Source organism: Nelusetta ayraudi, unplaced genomic scaffold (genome assembly GCF_046127955.1).
Source record: "Nelusetta ayraudi isolate G7.1 ecotype Tasmania unplaced genomic scaffold, CSIRO-AGI_Nayr_v1 ptg000028l, whole genome shotgun sequence".
Classification (NCBI taxonomy): Eukaryota; Metazoa; Chordata; class Actinopteri; order Tetraodontiformes; family Monacanthidae; genus Nelusetta; species Nelusetta ayraudi.
This window is the reverse complement of record NW_027466078.1, coordinates 1,581,395-1,600,484: the sequence shown is the minus strand read 5'-3', so window position 1 is coordinate 1,600,484 and position 19,090 is coordinate 1,581,395. Positions and strand designations below refer to the sequence as shown.

The 19,090-nt window shown below is 43.1% G+C and overlaps 3 protein-coding genes and 1 long non-coding RNA gene across 6 annotated transcripts in view; 2 read left to right on the top strand and 2 right to left on the bottom strand.

Moving 5' to 3' along the window:
* Nucleotides 1-19,090, bottom strand: part of LOC142891171 (NACHT, LRR and PYD domains-containing protein 14-like) — a 261,301-nt gene that overhangs the window by 2,391 nt on the left and 239,820 nt on the right. The gene's annotated exons all lie outside the window — the stretch shown is intronic.
* The window catches only part of LOC142891081 (NACHT, LRR and PYD domains-containing protein 14-like), a 407,498-nt gene that overhangs the window by 184,700 nt on the left and 203,708 nt on the right, over nucleotides 1-19,090 (top strand). The window lies entirely within an intron of this gene.
* Nucleotides 1-19,090, top strand: part of LOC142891194 (NLR family CARD domain-containing protein 3-like) — a 331,599-nt gene that overhangs the window by 115,316 nt on the left and 197,193 nt on the right. The gene's annotated exons all lie outside the window — the stretch shown is intronic.
* LOC142891204 (uncharacterized) lies at nucleotides 1,613-17,848 on the bottom strand. Of its 3 annotated transcripts, none has more exons than XR_012927196.1 (4): nucleotides 17,456-17,834; nucleotides 17,232-17,316; nucleotides 16,955-17,139; nucleotides 1,613-1,752 (listed from the first exon to the last, which is right to left on the bottom strand). It is a non-coding gene; the product is annotated as an uncharacterized LOC142891204 (long non-coding RNA). The 3 variants fall into 3 exon arrangements; XR_012927195.1 differs by lacking the exon at nucleotides 1,613-1,752 and having other exon boundaries at nucleotides 15,067-17,139; nucleotides 17,456-17,558; nucleotides 17,639-17,848; XR_012927194.1 differs by lacking the exon at nucleotides 1,613-1,752 and having other exon boundaries at nucleotides 15,067-17,139; nucleotides 17,456-17,839.

The following is a 19,090-nucleotide window of genomic DNA, read 5'->3' as shown; positions in this document are numbered from 1 at the left end:
AACATCTCACAGTGGGGTTGCAGGCTTGATGCTGCCACTGGCAGATCAGGCTCAATGTGGAGCTTAGCTCTGTACCTAGCCTTCAGTATTGCAACAGCTGAAAAGCCTATTTGACAGGGATGGGATGTGGCCAAAGGAAGCAGAATTCCCACAGCCCTCTGTCCAATGGCAGCACTTTTCCTGGCAGGGCAACCACCTGGCTTCACTGTGAAACAACACAGCTTTGTGTTGTGCTCCCATCTCCTCACAAAGTGCAGAGCATAGCCGCGCTTTCAGGGCTCTTCTTTTGATGAAATTGACCACATCAACAACATCAGTCATGCGACATCACATTTTCTACCTGCCACACAGGGTGACGTTGAGCGTTGCGTGCGCTAAGTCATAATATCGCGCCTGTCGTGGCGTAGATCTCGGACTGATGCAAAGGTGTTTGATTACATTCTACCAGCGCTCAACAACTCTTCACTGTCCTTGGCTTTTTCACTCGTGGCTCGTGCATAAAATAGAAAATAGACCAGACGCCGAAATGAACGCTGCGCGAGCCATGGCCGAATGTCCTGAATTCTTCTCTTTTCATGTCAAATATTTGTCCATCCTGTGAACCTGAGCAGTGTTTTTCTGAGCTACAACCTACTGAACACTTTTTGTTCATTGTTCCGCCGTGGAAAACATTACCCGCCCCCCCCCCCCCTCAGTTTCACTCATTTCAAACACAAACCAGTGACTGCAAATTGAATTTCCAACAGCAGTGAAGTGAAAGTCATGACAACAATAACAAGAGTGATAGAAGTTGGAGAGTGAAGAGGGTGAACTGACCTCAGAGTCTCCAGTTTACAGTCTGGACTCTGCAGAAAACCACTCAACACCTTCACTGATGAATCCTGCAGCTTGTTGTGACTCAGGTCCAGGAGTCTGAGGTGGGAGGGGTTGGACTTCAGAGCTGAGAGCAGCCATTCACAGCGGAGCTCTGACAACCAGCAGCCCCTCAACCTGAATAAAGAATCAATATTTGATTTCTTCCATGGTGCAAATGTCATATTAAGAGCCATTTCTCCCTGTTGATGATCCAGATGTGCAGCTGTTGGGATCACTGAGTCATTCCCTCAAATGAGTCATTGTGTTAGTGTGTTGTCAACACAATAACCACAGCAGTGTGTCAGTCAGTGTGCAGCCAATCAGCAGTGAAGATGGAAAATAATCAGGGAGTCCTTTGACTTGTAATGAGACTCTGATGACTGAAAACAGCCACAAGCACACAAACACATTCAAAGGACAAGATGAAGAAATACTGCTGCACTATTAATCTGCCTCTAATATTTCTTCACAGGATCTTCTGCTCAGTCATGTGACCTTCATCACCAATCAACAACTTCCATTGAGCTCCAAAGTGACTGGAGACATTTTCCACACTTTCTTCCGCCATCCAAAGTCTTTTCTGGCTGCAGATTGTTGACATGAAAATATCAACAACATCCACTTTGTCTAGATGAGTTTTTAGTATCTGCTTCAAAGTCTTCACACTGAGCAGCATTACACACCAGTTGTCATCTGCTGACACACACTGTCCACCAGTAGAAAGCAGGAACTGACCTGAGATCTTCCAGTCTGCAGTTTGGACTCTGCAGTCCAGCACAGAGCAGCTTCACTCCAGGATCCTTCAGGGTGGTGGTCCTCAGGTCCAGCAGTGTGAGGTGGGAGGGGCTGGACTGCAGAGCTGAAGACACAACTGCACACTCAAGCTCTGAGAGTTCACTGAATGAAGGAGAGCAGAGAGAGAAGTTGCTGCTTCCATCATCATCATCATCATCATCATCTTCATCATCATCACCATCATCTTCATCATCATCACCACCATCATCATCACCATCATCACAATCATCACCATCATCATCATCATCATCATTATCATCATCACCACCATCATCATCACCATCACTACCATCATCATCACCATCACTACCATCATCATCATCATCATCATCATCATCATGATGAATGATGTAATAGTTGATTTTGGTTGACAGTGTAAATTCAATCAATCTTGTGCAATCAACTGACAACAATGAAAAAGAAGCTTCCAAAACAAATGTGCACATTATAAAGACTCACAACAACAAAAACATAACAACTGTGTGAAGGAAAAAGCAGCAGGCTGAAGCCCAAGCTGATTTTTGCCTCTCCTATACAGTCCATAAGATTAGCTGGAATAATTAGTCAGACAAAATCAAAAAGGAAAAAAAGACAAACGCAACTCAACAAAATAGGCTTGACATTATTCTTCATCATTGACTCACAATTCAATCATTTATCCTCATCATCATCAAGTATTTTGCCCTTCAAGATTTTTTCAACTCAACAAAGAAGCACACATTTTCAAAAGGTCACTGATCCCATTCCAAAATGGAACTCCCAAAAAATAAAGACATCTATATTTAACAATGCTTCTCACCTTCCATCATTCAAAGACACTCAACCCTCTGAACATGGATTGATTTTCTCTCACTTTAAAAAACTTAGAATACTGAGTGCAAGATTTTCATTCTTTCCTGGAAATAGTATTTCTAATGTTTTCAAGTCCACTATATCTATGAATTGGAAGATTTTTGACTCTATCAACCATTGATTTGTGCTTTAGGGAACTTTATTGATTATTCTGACAAATCTTTTCTGTAGTTGAATTGTTATTAGAACTATTTAACCAGGTTTGTCCCTTTGAGATCCAAGATCTCTTTTACAAGAGAGACCTGGCCAAGAATGACAGCACATAAACTTTCAACACACACACACACACACACACACACACACACACACACACACACACACACACACACACACACAGTGTTTTCGTACTTTAAAAGTATCACAGCCTTCCTGCAGTTCCTCACAGCTGGAATCAGTCTCAATCTTCCCTCCATGGTTGTGTTGTACTTGCTGAGGTCCAGCTCCTCCAGAACCTCCTCTGACATCTGCAGCATGTAGGCCAGAGCTGAACACTGGATGGCTGAGAGTTTCTTCTCTGATCTGTTCTCTGACTGCAGGAACTCTTGGACCTCCTGATGCACTGACTGATCCTTCACCTCCAGCAGACAGTGGAATATGTTGATGCTTCTGTCAGGAGAAACATCACCAGTGTTCATCTCCTTCAGGTTGTTGATGACCTTCTGTAAGGTTCCTGGATGGTTGTCAGTGAGACCCAGCAGACCTCCTAAGAGTCTCTGGTTGGATTTCAGACTGAGTCCATGGAGAAAGCGAACAAACAAGTCCAGGTGACCGTTTGGACTCTGCAGGGATTTCTCCATCATCCTCTTTAGGAACTCATCCAGGGTGTCCAAGGTTTGGTTAGGGTTTGGGGCTTCTTTTTTTTTAAACAGATTTGAAAATTTTAAAAACATATTTTTTTGTGATGCCTCTGCTTTTGTGTCTTTGAGGGAATTCTGAAGAACCTCCTTCTTCCTCTTGGTGTGACAGTGGAAGCTGTAGACTGCAGCCAGAAACTCCTGGACGCTCAGATGAACGAAGCAGTAGACGGTTTTGTGGAAGATCACACTCTCTCTTCTGAAGATCTCTGTACAAACTCCTGAGTACACAGAGGCGTCAGTCACACTGAGACCACACTTCTCCAGGTCTTCACTGTAGAACATGATGTTTCCACTCTGCAGATGTTCAAATGCCAGCTGGCCCAGCTTCAGAAGAAGCTCCCTGTCAGCCTCCGTCAGCTCCTGTGGACCTCCTCCATACTTGTGCTGCTTCCTCTTGGTCTGGACCAGCAGGAAGTGTGAGTACATGTCAGTCAGGGTCTTGGGCAGCTCTCCTCTCTGCTCTGAGCTCAACATGCTCTCCAGAACTGTGGCAGTGATCCAGCAGAAGACCGGGATCTGACACATGATGTGGAGGCTCCTGGAGGCCTTGACGTGGGAGATAATCCTGCTGGACACATCTTCTCTATCTCTGAACCTCCTCCTGAAATACTCCTCCTTCTGGTCATCGGGAAAGCCTTGTACTTCTGTCAGCCTGTCCACACATGACGGAGGGATCTGATTGGCTGCTGCAGGTCTGGAGGTTATCCACAGCAGAGCCGAGGGAAGCAGATTTCCTCTGATCAGGTTTGTTAGCAGGACGCTGACTGACTTCTTCTGAGTGACGTCAGTCACCACCTTCTTCTTCTTATTCAAGTCCAGAGCCAGTCTGCTTTCATCCAGGCCGTCCAAGATGAAGAGAAGTTTGCAGACATGCAGCTGCTCTGCTGTGAGCTTCTCTAACGTTGGATGGAAAACATGGAGCAGCTCCAGAAGACTGTAGTGCTGTTCTTTGACCAAGTTGAGCTCCCTGAATGAGAGAGGAAGCACCAGATGAAGGTCCTGGTTCTCCAGGCCCTGGGCCCAGTCCAGAGTGAACTTCTGCACTGAGAAGGTTTTTCCAACCCCAGCGACACCGTTGGTCAGCACCACTCTGACTCTGAGTCCCTGCTGCTCAGGTGAGGCTTCAAAAATCTGGCTGCACCTGATTGGACGGTCGTGGAGGCTCTTCTTGGTCTTCTTGGTCTCCAGCTGCCTGACCTCATGCTCTCTGTTGACCTCCTCACTCAGTCCCTCAGTGATGTAGAGGTCAGCGTAGATGCTGTTGAGGAGGGTTTGACTTCCTGCTTCTTGACCTTCAGTCACACGTTCACATCTCCTCTCCAGACTGATCTTCTGCTGCTGTAGAATCTCCTGCAGACCATCATCAGCCTCTGGAGCAGAGAAAAGGTTGGAGAAGAAAACATCAGTGTGACAGTGTGAGCATCATTTTCTCTCCACAACTTTTCAGCTGCTGTGGTGAAGCTGCTGTGTGACTGTTGTTCTCAACGTCCCTCAGTGAATCTTCTCACTGGAGGTCCTGACATGATCTCAGAGGGAGAAGTGAAGGAGGTGCAGGTGGACAGTCTTACTGTGATCAGTCTGGGTGTGACTGGCAGGTTGCAGTGCTGCTCCACACCCACCACTCTTCTTCCTCCTCTTCCTCCTCCTGTGGATGGAGACACTTTGATCAACTCGTCACTTTTTAATCTTTGTTTATTGAAATTCTTCATTTTGTCTTTGACATGAACTTTATTTTAATCTTTGGCTCTAAATCAGCTCTAATTCCCATGATGCTCTGCTCCCAGTCTGCCCAGTAGAAATGATTTCATCAGCTCTGCTCAGTTTTGAAGTCAACACTGGGTTGTGTTTCTCTACAGTGATGCTTGTTTGGCTTTGGACTGAACTGGATTTCAACACTTTGAAATGTGAAGGAGCTGCAGTGTCAACACTGACGTCACTGGATCCAGCTTCACACACACACACACACACACACACACACACACACACACACACACACACACACAGTGTTTTTACTGTGTCTCCGGAGGTCCAGGTTCATTACTGAAGAGTGGAGGTTCTTCTTTGGAGTTGTGACTCTTCAGAGACTCACAGCTGAACCCTGGAGACGCTGCTGCTCCGTCCTCCTCTTCCTCCACTCGAACGCTCATCTTGAGCTGGAGGTCAAACAGGAAGTGAGGCAGTGAGCTCAGAACACTCTGACTTCCACTTGGGAGCGAGTGAACAGGAAGAAATCAACCAGACTGAAGTCACATTGTTGACTAGCGTCACACTGAATGAGTTATTCAGTCAGTCAAGACTCACCTGAGCTGCTGCTGCTGCTGCTGCTGCTGCTGCCTCAAAATGGAGCCTGACACAGAACAACTTTCACTTTCAGCTTCTCTTCCTGCTTCTGCTGCTCACTGTGGCTCTTCCCATCCAGCCGCCTCAACTGCTCCCACACTTCCAGGAAGTCAAATGATGCTGTGTGTGAGTGAGGCCTTATCATCAAACCCACCTGAGTTCTAGGAAAACCCCGCCCCCGCTGCTAGAAAGGGGCTGGTGACGCACCAAACCCCGCCCACGCGGCATGCAAACCCTACCCCCGCTGCTCCGAGGGGTATGTGACGCTCCATTCTGAACGTCACCTTGATTTTTGTATTTTTATTACAAATTAATTTAAAGTTAATCTCAGGAAGCTAATATAAGCTATATTTTATGGCATTTGCCTACATATGTTTCAGCTTCAATGGACGGTTCATTGATCCGTTTTACTGCAAAGAAAGGGCTTAATGATATTTAATATTCTGTAGTAAATTGATGGACTTTCTTTATCATCTTTATTATTTATTGTCTGCAGGCTTGCATTGCATCCTCCTGCTTTAGCTTAAATTGATTATCCACAATCAATAAACATTATGTACAAATACAACAGAATACACTAAAATCAGCACTGGTGTATTAATGAATGCATGATTGAGTTGAATTGCAAATCCTGTTTGGCCTTTGCCCAATGACCAACTGATCAGTGTATTCTGTCACCAAACAAAATAATAAGTACATGAAATAACTTATACAGAATTAGTCTCTTTATTTGTCTCCCATAAACAGAATACATTCTATTTCGTGCAAAGATTTACCATAAAGGCAACAGTACACTGAGTGCAAATTTAAACAACCATAAAGGCTAACATGAGTGCAAAACTACAGATTTCAAGTAAATTAATATTTGGCCCAACTCACTTTTTTCCAAGGTAGAGAAGTCATGGGGAGCTATTGATCAAACCCTCTTTGATGGCTGACTGTACATGTGGTCTGGTCCAGTCCTGACTTTGGCAGGGCATCCAGCATTAAACCCCCCCCAAGTGAACCTTGCTCTTGGGGGGAAATTATTTAATTAGCATGGGCAACTTTAGCAGGGGCCAGGTTAGCGTAACAGGGCGTCACGGGGGCTGGGTTTATAGCTGCATGGGCGGGGTTTTCCTAGAATTCCGGTGGGTTCCACAATAACGCTGAGTGAGAGAGTGAGAGAGAGAGAGAGTGCATGTGTGCGTGTGTGTGTGTGTGTGTGTGTGTGTGTGTGCGCGCTCTTGGTATATCAGCTATGTCAGCGGCTCCTCCCATCCAGCCGCCTCAACTGATACCACACTTCCAGGAAGTCACATTATGCTCTGTGTGTGTGTGTGTGCTCTTCTTGTCACTTATTATCTGGCAGTTTGCTCCCCATTCAGCCAGACAAACAAAACCAAACAATCAAAAACTGGTCAAACAGCGCCCCTCAGTGGCAGAACTGGGAGCTGCGAGGACCGACACGTCATAGGAAGGTTTGAAGGTTCAAGGCCACATTTGAACACATTGTTTCTTATTGACATATTATAGAGTGACCTGTCTGAAATATCTGCCTGTCAATCAATTTGTTATTTTTTTCAGCATGTGTTCACTTTTCTGTAAAGTCTGGAGTAGAAGGTAGTTTTGACTTCAGGGCGCCCCCTGGTGGCTCTTTACAGAACTACAGGTGAGAAAAATATGATTTCCTCTTTGAAGAGCTGCACCTGTTTCTCCCTGACGTGATGAGACTGGACACTTGTTGAGGGATGTGACACTTCCTGTCAGCTCCTGAGGACAACAAGGAGGCCGAGCCTCTAATGCCCCCTACTGGCTGCACTCTGGAAGAGCCCTCCCCCATCCTCAGGACCAAGTGATCCTCCCTCAACATGAACACATCACTTCCATCTGAGGAGAGAAGAAGAGGAGGCAGCAGTCAGCACTCACACTTCAGTCCTTGAAGGCATCATCAGAGACATTCACTGCTGTTGAGTGGAGATGATGGATTCACTGCTGATGAGAAGCAGACTCTCTGTCACATATGGTCTCAATGTCAACACAGAGTGTGTTGGACTGATACTGAGACGTGATGAAGATGAACTGATCAATAATTTCCTGTTAGAATGAGAGAGTCAACAGCTGGCTCAGGATGTGATGGTGAGTGAATGATAGTGAGTCACTCTATATAGAAATATATCATCTACACTGGATGATTTCCTCAGTGTGTCAGTGTGTCAGGACATTGACAGCAGTCTGTCACTGAAGCTGCTCCTCTGCCTGGAGATGGCGCTGTGCAGTGGATGATGTGGATTGTCTATGATGGACTCCCCGGCTCAGCAGCCTCGGTACGACTTCCTCACGTCGCCAGGTAAACACGGAACCACACCAATGCAGGTCTTTGTAAGACAGTGTACAAAGTGACTTGTATATATAGAAGTTATACTAGCAGTGCTTGAACTGGGCCGCAACGTACCAGTAGAACTTCTTTACATTTGGACATCTTAGCGTTGTGCATTATTTTCCTTGTGGTAGGCTAGCGGCTCTTATTGAAAGTGGTGGGGGAAGGTCATCAGATATTGTGGCATGGAGTTTGGCTGCACTCAGCAGTCAGTCAAAAGGCACTAAAGCATTAGATGGAGATACATTTGGAAAGCTTTTTGCTGAGCAACATGGAAACGGCCGTATTCAGCTGTTCTAGTCATGACCACTTCATACAGTCGCTGCTATCACAGTCATTTCAACACCATGGGCATCTCTGAAATGTCTGGTGACAGTGTTAATTCTCCTCTTAATGCTGAACACTGACTATGTGTTGAGTATGCAGCTGTCTGTCTAATCTATATCTGTGCAATGTTTGAATGGCCTTTTGCTTATGGCTTTGATTTCTAGCATACATTGCATAGACTGATGGCAGATCTATGCAATGTATGTGGTTTAGTTTCCATCATTTCATTGTGTTTGTCACTGTGCTGAAATGTTGATGAATTTAGTGCATTTTTTGGAAAAGCACTTCAATGTGAAGTGGCCCTTCCTCCCTCAGCAGAATCTGCACTTTAGAACAAATGGGGAGAAGATGCGTTGTGAGTGAACAATCAAAGTCATGTCCACAACCTTGTTGGAGTGCCATGAGCCATTTCTTTCCGTTGTGTATTGATGCTGACCTTAATACAGCCCAGTCCAGAGACCTTCATGACTCTCTTCTTCTTTGGATAGTTTCTTCTTGTACAGATGCTGCCTGCAATGCTGCCACTCTGACACAGTTTGCTTCCCCTGTCACTCATCTGCCACTCATCACCGCTGTCTGTCTTTCCTTCATGTCTTTCCTGTCATAATGCACCACCTCCAGGAGGATGAGAAAACCTCTAACTCCTGTTAATAGGAGGTATAACCATGCTAATATCTCACTTAATGACATAACATCATATTGTATTGTCACTTATTCCTAATGTGAAGCGTTTCACATGAAAGCTGTGAGCTCAAATGCGAGACATTGATTGCATGAGATTCAGTTTGTCTGGATGAGTTTGGAAATGGCAGCTGGAGCCCTGATCTAGTCTACATATATCTACATGTGGGATACATGTTGTGAGTTATGCATAAAGTCCTATTGGGCCCTGGCTGAACCACCCCCCCTTCACCAGACCACAACCACAATATCACATTACTGATGTTATTTTATTCAAATAGTTCAAAGTGAACAAGAGAAGAGAAACAATGAGATCAATAGATGACAATAAGTGTAAATGTCACACATCCTTCATCAAATGAATGAAATAAAGTCAATGAATAATAATACTCATGAGAATGAACGTCATCTGAATTTAGTGCTCAGACTGCAGCAGGTTGTTCACTCTGGGTCTCATAGCGTCCAGGTTGCTGTTGCATGACATGCATAACCTCATTGTGTTTTAATTGCAGAATTAACATTTCCTTTTGCTGTTTGAACGTTAACGCACATGTTGATGGATTTATACCAGTCGCATCTACCGTACACGGAAGAGAACTTATTTCAGCACCCTCTTCCAACACCTTCCTCTCCAAAAAATTGGCTTTCAGCACACTTTTCACAGTATCTTTTAAACATTTATCACAAATCTCAATGTCGAAATGTTCCGCAATTTTCAATAACTGCTCTTTTGTATACCCGTCCAATAATTTCACCGAAGGTGATTTCAGAAATTCACCAACTCCAGCCATGGCATACAAGATATAACAGTCCTCACAACGTCAAAGCAAAAAATAAGTGACAGTCAGGTGAACACGTATGGAATCACAGGAGTGCCAAACTTAAAAATAAATAAATAAATGTAGAAATAGAGGTACAAGGGTTTATTTTGTCATTGTTTTTTTCCCTTTTGGCATTGTAAAACACAAATGGAAAAACCAATGACAAAATTTTTTGCCTTTGCCTTTTCCTTTTGCAAATGGAAAAGGCAAAAGCAAAGGCAAAAGCAAAGTCATTTTCCTTTTGCCTTTGCCTTTACCAAATGGACTGGTTTGTCAATCAAATGCCGCTGGGCGGGGTTTTCAGACCAGGATTAGTAGTCAATACCTGATCGTTCCGAGCTTGGCTGAAGGAAAGTGACGTTAACTTAGCGACAAAAGGAAGTACACACTATATGCGTTTTTCACCATCCGAGCTTTTTTTTTTTTTGTTAAAAGTCCTTGCTGAACACCTCCCCTCAATTTTTATTTTTCCGCCTTTTGCCAGTCAAAATACATGCAGTGTGTACTTCCTATTAGTTTACATCACTTTCCTTCAACCAAGCTCGGAACGATCAGGTATTGACTACCAATCCTGGTCTGAAAACCCCACCCAATGGCATTTGATTGACAACCCAGTCCATTTGGTAAAGGCAAAGGCAAGAAGGAAAATGACTTTCGTTTTGCCTTTGCCTTTTCCATTTGCAAAAGGCAAAGGCAAAAGAAAAGGCAAAAAGAAAAGAAAAGGCAAAGGAAAAAATGTTGTCATTGTTTTTTCCATTTGTGCTTTACAATGCCAAAAGGGAAAAAACAATGATAAAATAAACCCTTGTACTTTATTTTTTAATTTTGGCACTCCTGTGATTCCATAAACACAAGACTTGTTTTGCCTCCAAACAGAACACACAATCCCCTCTGACTAAGCTGCCTAACCAAAACTACAGTGCACTGACTGCACCCTAGTCTTCATGAGGCTAGTTGCGGCGGGTACATATGCATTGGATACCGCTGGAATGATGAAGCCACCGATGTTCGTGGCTACAACACCATAACCACGGCCATGCTCCTGAACAAAGCTCTTACCGCTTTCACCCCCACACTAGTAAGAAAAACAAAAACCAAGCGAAGCCCAGAGGAGCAACGCTGCTCCAACCTATCAGGGAAATCTGCATCTGACACATTAAAACAGTGGACACCAACCGACACTCATCTTACCTTGACAAGCTGCAACAGAACATCCACCGCGCATCCCGAGAGAAAACTACTCACGTTTTCCCACCCATATGGTTGTCACGTTTCACTAGCACGTTGACGTCACCGGCATGAAGCCCATTCACAGCGCTACTATGAATGACACTTTTGCATGCTTCGCTAATGGAGGAGCCCCCATATGTCACGACTCGGCTCTCAAAAAGCCATGACCAGAGGGAACAGGCGGAGAGACGGTGCAAATAATCTTGATTTATTCAAATAAATCACACAAAAAAGTAACTCAATGGAATGTGTGTCCTAGTTTTGTCAGTGTGTCTGCTGTTGGTTGCAAATGTTAATATCATGTATGCAAATGTTGAGAGGTGCGAAATGAAATGAAATAGGCCTCAGCCGCAAAACAAAAGATTAACAGAAGCATCTGGAGGAGCAGGTCTGTCAGATGCTGGAGAGAGAGCGGCTGGGTGATGACTGCAGGCTTTATAGGCCTTGGGGAGACTGGCCAGGTGCTCCCCAATCACAGTAACCCCGCCCACTGCGATACCTGCTGGGACACACACACACACACACACACACGCAGGGGAAAACACATAGCAGGCCCTCGACAACGGGTGGCCGTCACAAAATCAATCAACGATAACTGAAATATGAACTCGTGGACAACACAAACAAAAGACATTGGGGAGGAACAGTGAATCTGAACAAAACAATACGCAACTAATTGGGGCAAACACAGCAACATAAAAAGGACGAAGTAAATAAGGTATTTAATCGAACGAAAAAAAGTTAAGGGGCAATAAAGAAATAAAACACAAACAAACAAACAAAAGTAACTGCAAGAACCCGGAGCCAAACCGTGATATCAATACATATAAATATCTAAAAGACGTCGCATCGGACCAAAACCCACAACTCCCAGAGACCCACATCGAACCGATGTAGGACCACAATTGCAATGTTGGCAAGTGGCAGGTACGATCTGCGGCGGTAGGAGAAGCCAAACCGGGGCAAAAACCAGCAGAGACAAAACAGGTGGAGACAAAGCAGCAGTGTTTTCTGTAGCTGCTTGATTACGGCCACCAGAGGGCGCAGCACCGGAGGAGACGCAGAGGGAGAGAGAGAAACAGTGCCAGCTGGTGCACGAGAGCCATGACGACCAAAGCCTGCATGTGCCCTGTCGCTGCTAGACCAACCCCGGAGCAAGCAAGCAACAGTGAAGGAGACAGCGTGGCGACCGCCACCATACCTGAATCCGATGCTAACAGCACGACCGAAAAGTGGGCGTGTCTCAGTCCTCAAAATCAGAGGGCAACCCGATGATTACCATCTGCCTTTATGGCAAACTCTTGGCAATGATTGGCTACTGAAAGCCAGGTAATCAAAGGGGAGGGTCACTGTAATGAGAGGATGATTAACAGCATACTGCTACATGTATGGAAGTGTAATAGCTGTCAATATATGCTGGTACTGAATACAATTCTTGTCTTTCCTGTGATCTAATATTGATAGATCCACAGTAAACTCTGGAAAGAACCATGGCAGTATTAGTGCTATATGGGCACTGCTGGGCTGATCTGTAGCTCATCTATCTGCTGTTGTTTTGCTTTTTCTCTCACTGTCCATCCAAAGCTCTTTGTTCTCCTCCTCTCCTTCTCACAGCATGCTTTTAAAGTAACTTGTGCTGGATGATCCTGACTATGGCCCTGGAAATGAACCCAATCATTTATTGTCCATTAAAGTGCTGAACCTTCTCCAAATCCTGATGATATCATTTGAACTGAACCTACTTCCAAATTCTTTTCCTTGTAAAAATAATTGCTTTGCTTTTATCAACTAAAACAATCTAAATCCCCATATTGGCCCATTTCTCTACTTTTAAAATAGCTTCTGGCCTTCTTTGTATCCCATCACAATCCTCCCTTGTGGCGTTCCATTCTCCAGCCTAACACTTTCTGAGTACTCATTTCCTGCTCTAACTTAAAGGTGATTTATCATTATATAACATACTTGATCCTTACCTGGAGCTGATGGCGTTGTCCTCTTTAAAGTTCCGTTCAATTGTGCTTTAGTAAATGGTGCATTAATGAACTCCTCTGTTTCCCCTTCACAGTGCAACAAAGCTTCATTCTACCTTATTGTCCTTTTCCCTTCTTCACTAATATTTTCTCAACTATGAATTCTTCTAAATGTTTTAACCAACATTTCAGCTTTTTCCTTCTCTCTTACCACTGCTTTGTTAGCCTCTTTTAAAACAGGCCATCTGAACTCCTTTTTAAGCCCATTCATTCTTTGAATCATTGCCCATATTCTTGGTATTTCTGTTTCCCTCCCTACTGAGTTACAAAACCTTTGCCAATACTCTTTCTTTGCACACTTTATGATTCTTCCTACCCTGTCTTGTGATCTTTGATATTCAATAAGACTCTGATCATTATGATTCTGTTTGAAGACTTTCAATGCCTTATTTCTGCTTTTAATTGCCTCATCACACTCTGTTGTCCACCATTAGTGATGGGCAATAATGTCATTTTCAAATTCGATACGATATTCGATAGTTTTGAGGTCGATATTGCGAGATCTTTTTAGTTTGTATTTTTTTTTTCAGTTAAAACAAAGTTGAAAATCACAAGACATGTGTGGCCTTTAATATATTTATTACAAAAAAAATGAAAAACAATGAAAGAAAAAGTGCCATCAAATTTAAATTAATATAAATAAGAATAAAGTGCAATAAATAAAAATATAAATCATAACTAAATAAAAGTCATTCAATAAAAAAAGATACAAAATATAATACACTTTGTAAAAAGAAATAATTATGGATAAGTATAACTTAAAATGACAATGAAAAACAAAACCTTTGAAAAACATTTTATATATATATATATATATATATATATATATATATATATATATATATATATATATACATATATATATATATATATATATATATATATATATATATATATATATATATATATATATATATATATATATATATATATATATATATATATATATATATATATATAAATATATATATATATATATATTTATATATATGAACCACAGTGTTACTGCCCCTTTAAGGCAGGTAGCGGTGATTTATTCTGTTCCGGTGCGCTGGGGATATGGGGAGTGATCCTCTCAATTCGGGATGATCTTTGAGCGTTTTTTTCTCTCCTCCCTCCCTGCCTGCGGTGCATGTCCATGTGGTCGTGCGAGTGAAGAGAGCTGTTTTATTGAAAATTATGAGAACAATTAAGAAGATTAGAAGAAGATTTGATCACAATTAAAATACAGACAACAGAGGACCAGGGGCGTTCCAAGTTCCTGTGTGACTGTCGTTCCGTTTGTTGCCGTCCAAAAGACATCAGAAAGTTGTTCCCGGCTGGTTTTTTTCCTTGGGTTGGAGTCCTGCTGGATCACGTAGCTGCCGTCCACCGTCTCCTGCTGCAACTGATCCATTTTTTCATCTTGGACACCACCTGCTCCTACCGTACTGACTGGACCTGCACTGAGAGAGGGTGGTAGGATTTTTCTTTTTTTTTGAGTGCACTCATTTTCTTTTTTTTTTTCTTTTTTTTTTTTTTTATCCCTGTTATTTACAGAGAAGACATTTTGGGTTTTATTACTTTTTTTTTTCCTGAGATCTCAGAGTTTATTTTTGAATGTGAAATCGAGGTGTGAATGTGTTTGTATTGGTTGATCACTGGATTTTGACAACTGTGTTTATTGATTATTGTGTCCAACTTGATTTTGATTTTATTTTATTTCATTGTTTTTCCAGTATTGTGATGGCAAAGTCTGTATCTTTGGGTTAGTTGATTATAATTCTTTCCAAAACATCACTGCTCTTCATCGTGTGTTTTTTGGGGTGGAACTCACACATCTATTCCAACCAACCGGTATTAGATAGTGTTACACTTAGTTTGTTTGTTTTTTGAGACATGGTTTTTTTTTTGGTTGTCTTACCTTGTTGACACTTCCCCAGAAGTGTCACAAGATGGCATGCGTGACGCGTCTTATCAGCAGATGTTATGGAGGAGTGTGAAGGACACTCCCGCTGCTCGTTCACCTCTCCTGGATACTGCTTCAGGTGTGCCAGGTGTTGGTCACGCCTCCGTAACATCTGCTGATAAAATGCGTCACACATGCCATGTTGTGCCACTTCTGGGGAAGGCGGAAGCTCCACCAAACCATGTCAACAACGTAAGACAAAAGAAAAATGAATCTATAAGAAGCCACTACTTAGTGAACAAAATCAAACTATGTCTAACCTTGCCGATGCCATCTTGGCCAGTGAGCGGCGGACTGTACACAGGAAAAAACGAAACAAAAAAAAACAAACAAACAATACAACAAGAAGGAACGCGAACATGATGATTGGTCAGTTCTGCAAGACCACCTACTGTATCTCCCTAACACAACCATGGGCATACTTATGTGTGCTACATGTGTAGAGTGTGTGTGAGTGTGTGTTTGTTTTTTCTCTTAACTGCTCACAAGCTTTAAATTTGAGTTTCAGAATAAGAGCATGTTCACATGTTTTTGCTTTCAGTCTGTTTCTCTTAACACTGAGTAACTCCCCTGCCTTTGAAAACAGTCTTTGTGACCAAACACTGCTTGCAACAGTGAGGTGTTTCTTGGCCAGTTTGCTGAGCATTGGAAGTGACTGCTCGTTTTTCTTCCACCAACCCAAAGGGTCCTCTTTCCTGGCCATCACTTTATCCTCCATGCGTTGGTTTATTTGGATGTATGCGTCAGTGTTGACTGTGCCATTTCCCTCTAAAGCCCAAACCTGCATGTCAATGTCCTGCCATAACCTTGAAGTTGAAGGAGTAGGAGAAGCTTGCAACACTGAGAAGGTTGATACACTGACAGACAGGTTATTGGAAACTGGGGCATCACTGGCATGCTTTTCTGTGTGGTGTTCTTTCTGCATCTCACCGATGAGCTTGGACCTCATAGATTCAACATTTCCATTGTCTGAAAAGACCACATTTTTGAATGTAGGGTCTAATAAAGTGCTGGCTGCCAGAATAGAGTTCTGCTCTCTGCTTGGAAAAATGCCTCCTGCAATTCTCTGCAAGGTGTGACGCCAGTATATTAGCGTTGGGCCCAGCAGACGCACTTGCTCTTTGGAGCAGAGACAGCAGAGGTATAACTTTAGAAAGTGTGGCATTTTTATCTGCGGACACTTCTCTAGTGACCTCTTCAAATGGCTTGAGGGCTTCAATAGCCTGGCTAATAGAATGCCAGTCTTCCTCACTAAGACAGAGGTTGGCTTTACCAAGGAGGCAAAGTGCTGTCTTAGCAGCTTGTTGCTGTTCAGACAGCACTTTGCCTCTCCAACATTGTTCCAGACACTGTTCCATCTTGTCTCGACTGACTGCTTCAATTTCTTTTCTTTCAGTCTCAATGCATCTTGTTGTTTTTCAAGCATTTCTGTTGCTTTGGAGCTATGGTGGAAATATACCCAACACTCACAACAGCGCTACACTTTTCAATTACTGACATCAAACTCTGGTCAGACTTCATTGAGTCTTTGACTACGAGATGTAATGAGTGAGCGTAACATGGAATATGTTTCCACATGTTGGTCCTGACAGCTTTGACCATGTTGGGTGCATTATCGGCAACAACTGCATGTATTTTATTGTTTCTGCCCCAGTCCTCCACAATCTGTGATCTCTGTCACCAGTGTGATCCTCTACAACAATGACAGTGTCCAGGGTGTAAGCCTGGATTTCCCACTCCCCATCTATACAGTGTGCTGTCACTGTCAAAAAGGCTTGAGTTGCCCGGGAGGTCCACATGTCAGTGGTTAAGACAACACTAGAAGCTCTGTATAAAAATTATTTCACTGCTGTTTTCACCTCAGTATACAAATGTGGTATTTGTATTGTCATCAGGGTCTTCCGTCCAGGTAGACGATAGCGTGGCTCAAGCACCTTCATAAACTTGATGAAGCCCGGATCCTCCACAATTGAGATGGGCTGCATGTCAGTAACTATCATCTTAGAGAGGCTTCTTGTGATGTCCTGTGCTCTTTGGGAATCATCTGAAAAAGATTTGAATTTCCATTCAGCTGAGTTCTAAATACACATACATATTTTTTAAACAAAGTAAAGAATAGTTGACAATAATCTACACAGATGTTATCAACAATTGGTCTAATAAGGTCAAAGATGAAGCCACAAGTTATGCAGACAGCACTGTCTTCTTGGTAAGAAAAACACTGTATTTGAGTGAAGAATAGGATTCATTCCCATTCATTATATTCATTTCAGTGAATCTATGATTCAAATTAAAACAGTAACAGTAACTTTATGACGGGAAAAGTATTCGAAAAGCACTTTCTTACTACCTGTACCCACCTGGGTATTTGCTTTGTCCAAGAAAGCTCTCCTGCAACGTCTTTTGAGGAACTGGAGTAGAAGGAGAGGAATCCTGGACTTGCAACTGCTTGGTTTCAGCTTCCTACAAATCAAGAGGGGTTGCGTGTCGCTCCTCTAAACAGGTTCAAGCCGAGCCAAATCCACTAGCCTAACTTTATAAACCTTATGTGCTGTTGGGTGCGTGCTCTTCAAATGTGAAAACGGGTTGCTGGTGTTGCTCCTGTGCGACACTCTTTTGTCACACAAATGGCATTGCGCAAGGTTTTTGTCCACTGGTGAGAAATATGACCACACAACGCTACGTTTCCTTTTAACGCTTAACCAATCAGACTCTCCTCCGGCCACCGCCATTTCTCTGCTCTTCCATGCACTGCTGCAGTGGGCTTTGGCTTGTCCAATAGTCAGAAGTAAGCTGCACGGTTGTGGTTAAAAAACAAAAGCAAAAAAAGTGTACGCATGTCGATACGATGTTTTACTCTGATTAGCGATGGATATATCGATAACGATATCGATGTGCACATCACTGTCCACCATGGAACAACCTTCTTTCTTTGCCCAACTCCCTTTAACTTCGTAGCTTTCTTGGCAGCTTTTAAAATAGCTGCACAAATATATTCATTTAACCCAGGGGCGTCCAAACTTTTCTCACTGAGGGCCACATACATAAAAATATAGGAGCGGCTGGGCCACTTGCTAGAAATGAGCTATATAGCCTTAACGTTAGTGTATTAAATAGTCAATTATTCTGCTGAGTATCAGCTGCGCTGGGTGTGTAAACCGGGCCATCCAGCTGTGGTGCTGATCCGATGCCACTCGTGCCAAAGATCCGGACAGATGTCACTCGATCAAGGAGCAAATCTGCATCAGATGAGATCAGCTGACTTTGCGTGTGCAGTGTGTACACTGTGCACAGCGGTGTGTACTCTACTCTGTGTGTTAACAAGGAAAAAGCATAAGAAAGTGGTGTGCAAAAGCAGGGCAGTGACAGAATTGATGCGCATTATTGATATTTGTCGCATGTGTACCTGCACATGCATGCTTATTAACACAAGGGTACTGTGGATATATTTTCTACTCACCTAAAGTGGGAACGGCATTGCACTCAGTGGGAGCCACTCCCCCTGGTGTTAACACTAAGAAGTGCAATACACTCAGGCAAAAGTTGAAGTGCGGGCCATATTCTATTCTATTTATAACATTTCTTGCGGGCAGACCACTGTTATTTGGACACCCCTGATTCAAGCTATCAATATCAAGACTTGGATGAATTTGTCCAATGTCTTTATGACTAATGTGCCTAAATTTCTCCCACTCAGCACCACTAAATGAGCGCGCCTGTGCTCTCCCTATATCTTGGTGTTGTAGATTCAATGGCACTTCTATCATTATTGGCTCATGGTCACTTCCTATAGAGCTTTTTCGCTGATTCTGTCCCTGTTCTAACATCAACTCTTGTCCCTCTTCCGTCATTAAGACACAGCAGATTTTTAGTCTCCATTCATTCTTCTACCAGCGCTCCATTGCTATCATTTTTACTGTCCCATAAAGTGCTATGTGCATTCAAATCCCCACCACATATCACTTTGCCCTCTAGATAATCTGCCAGTTCATCCA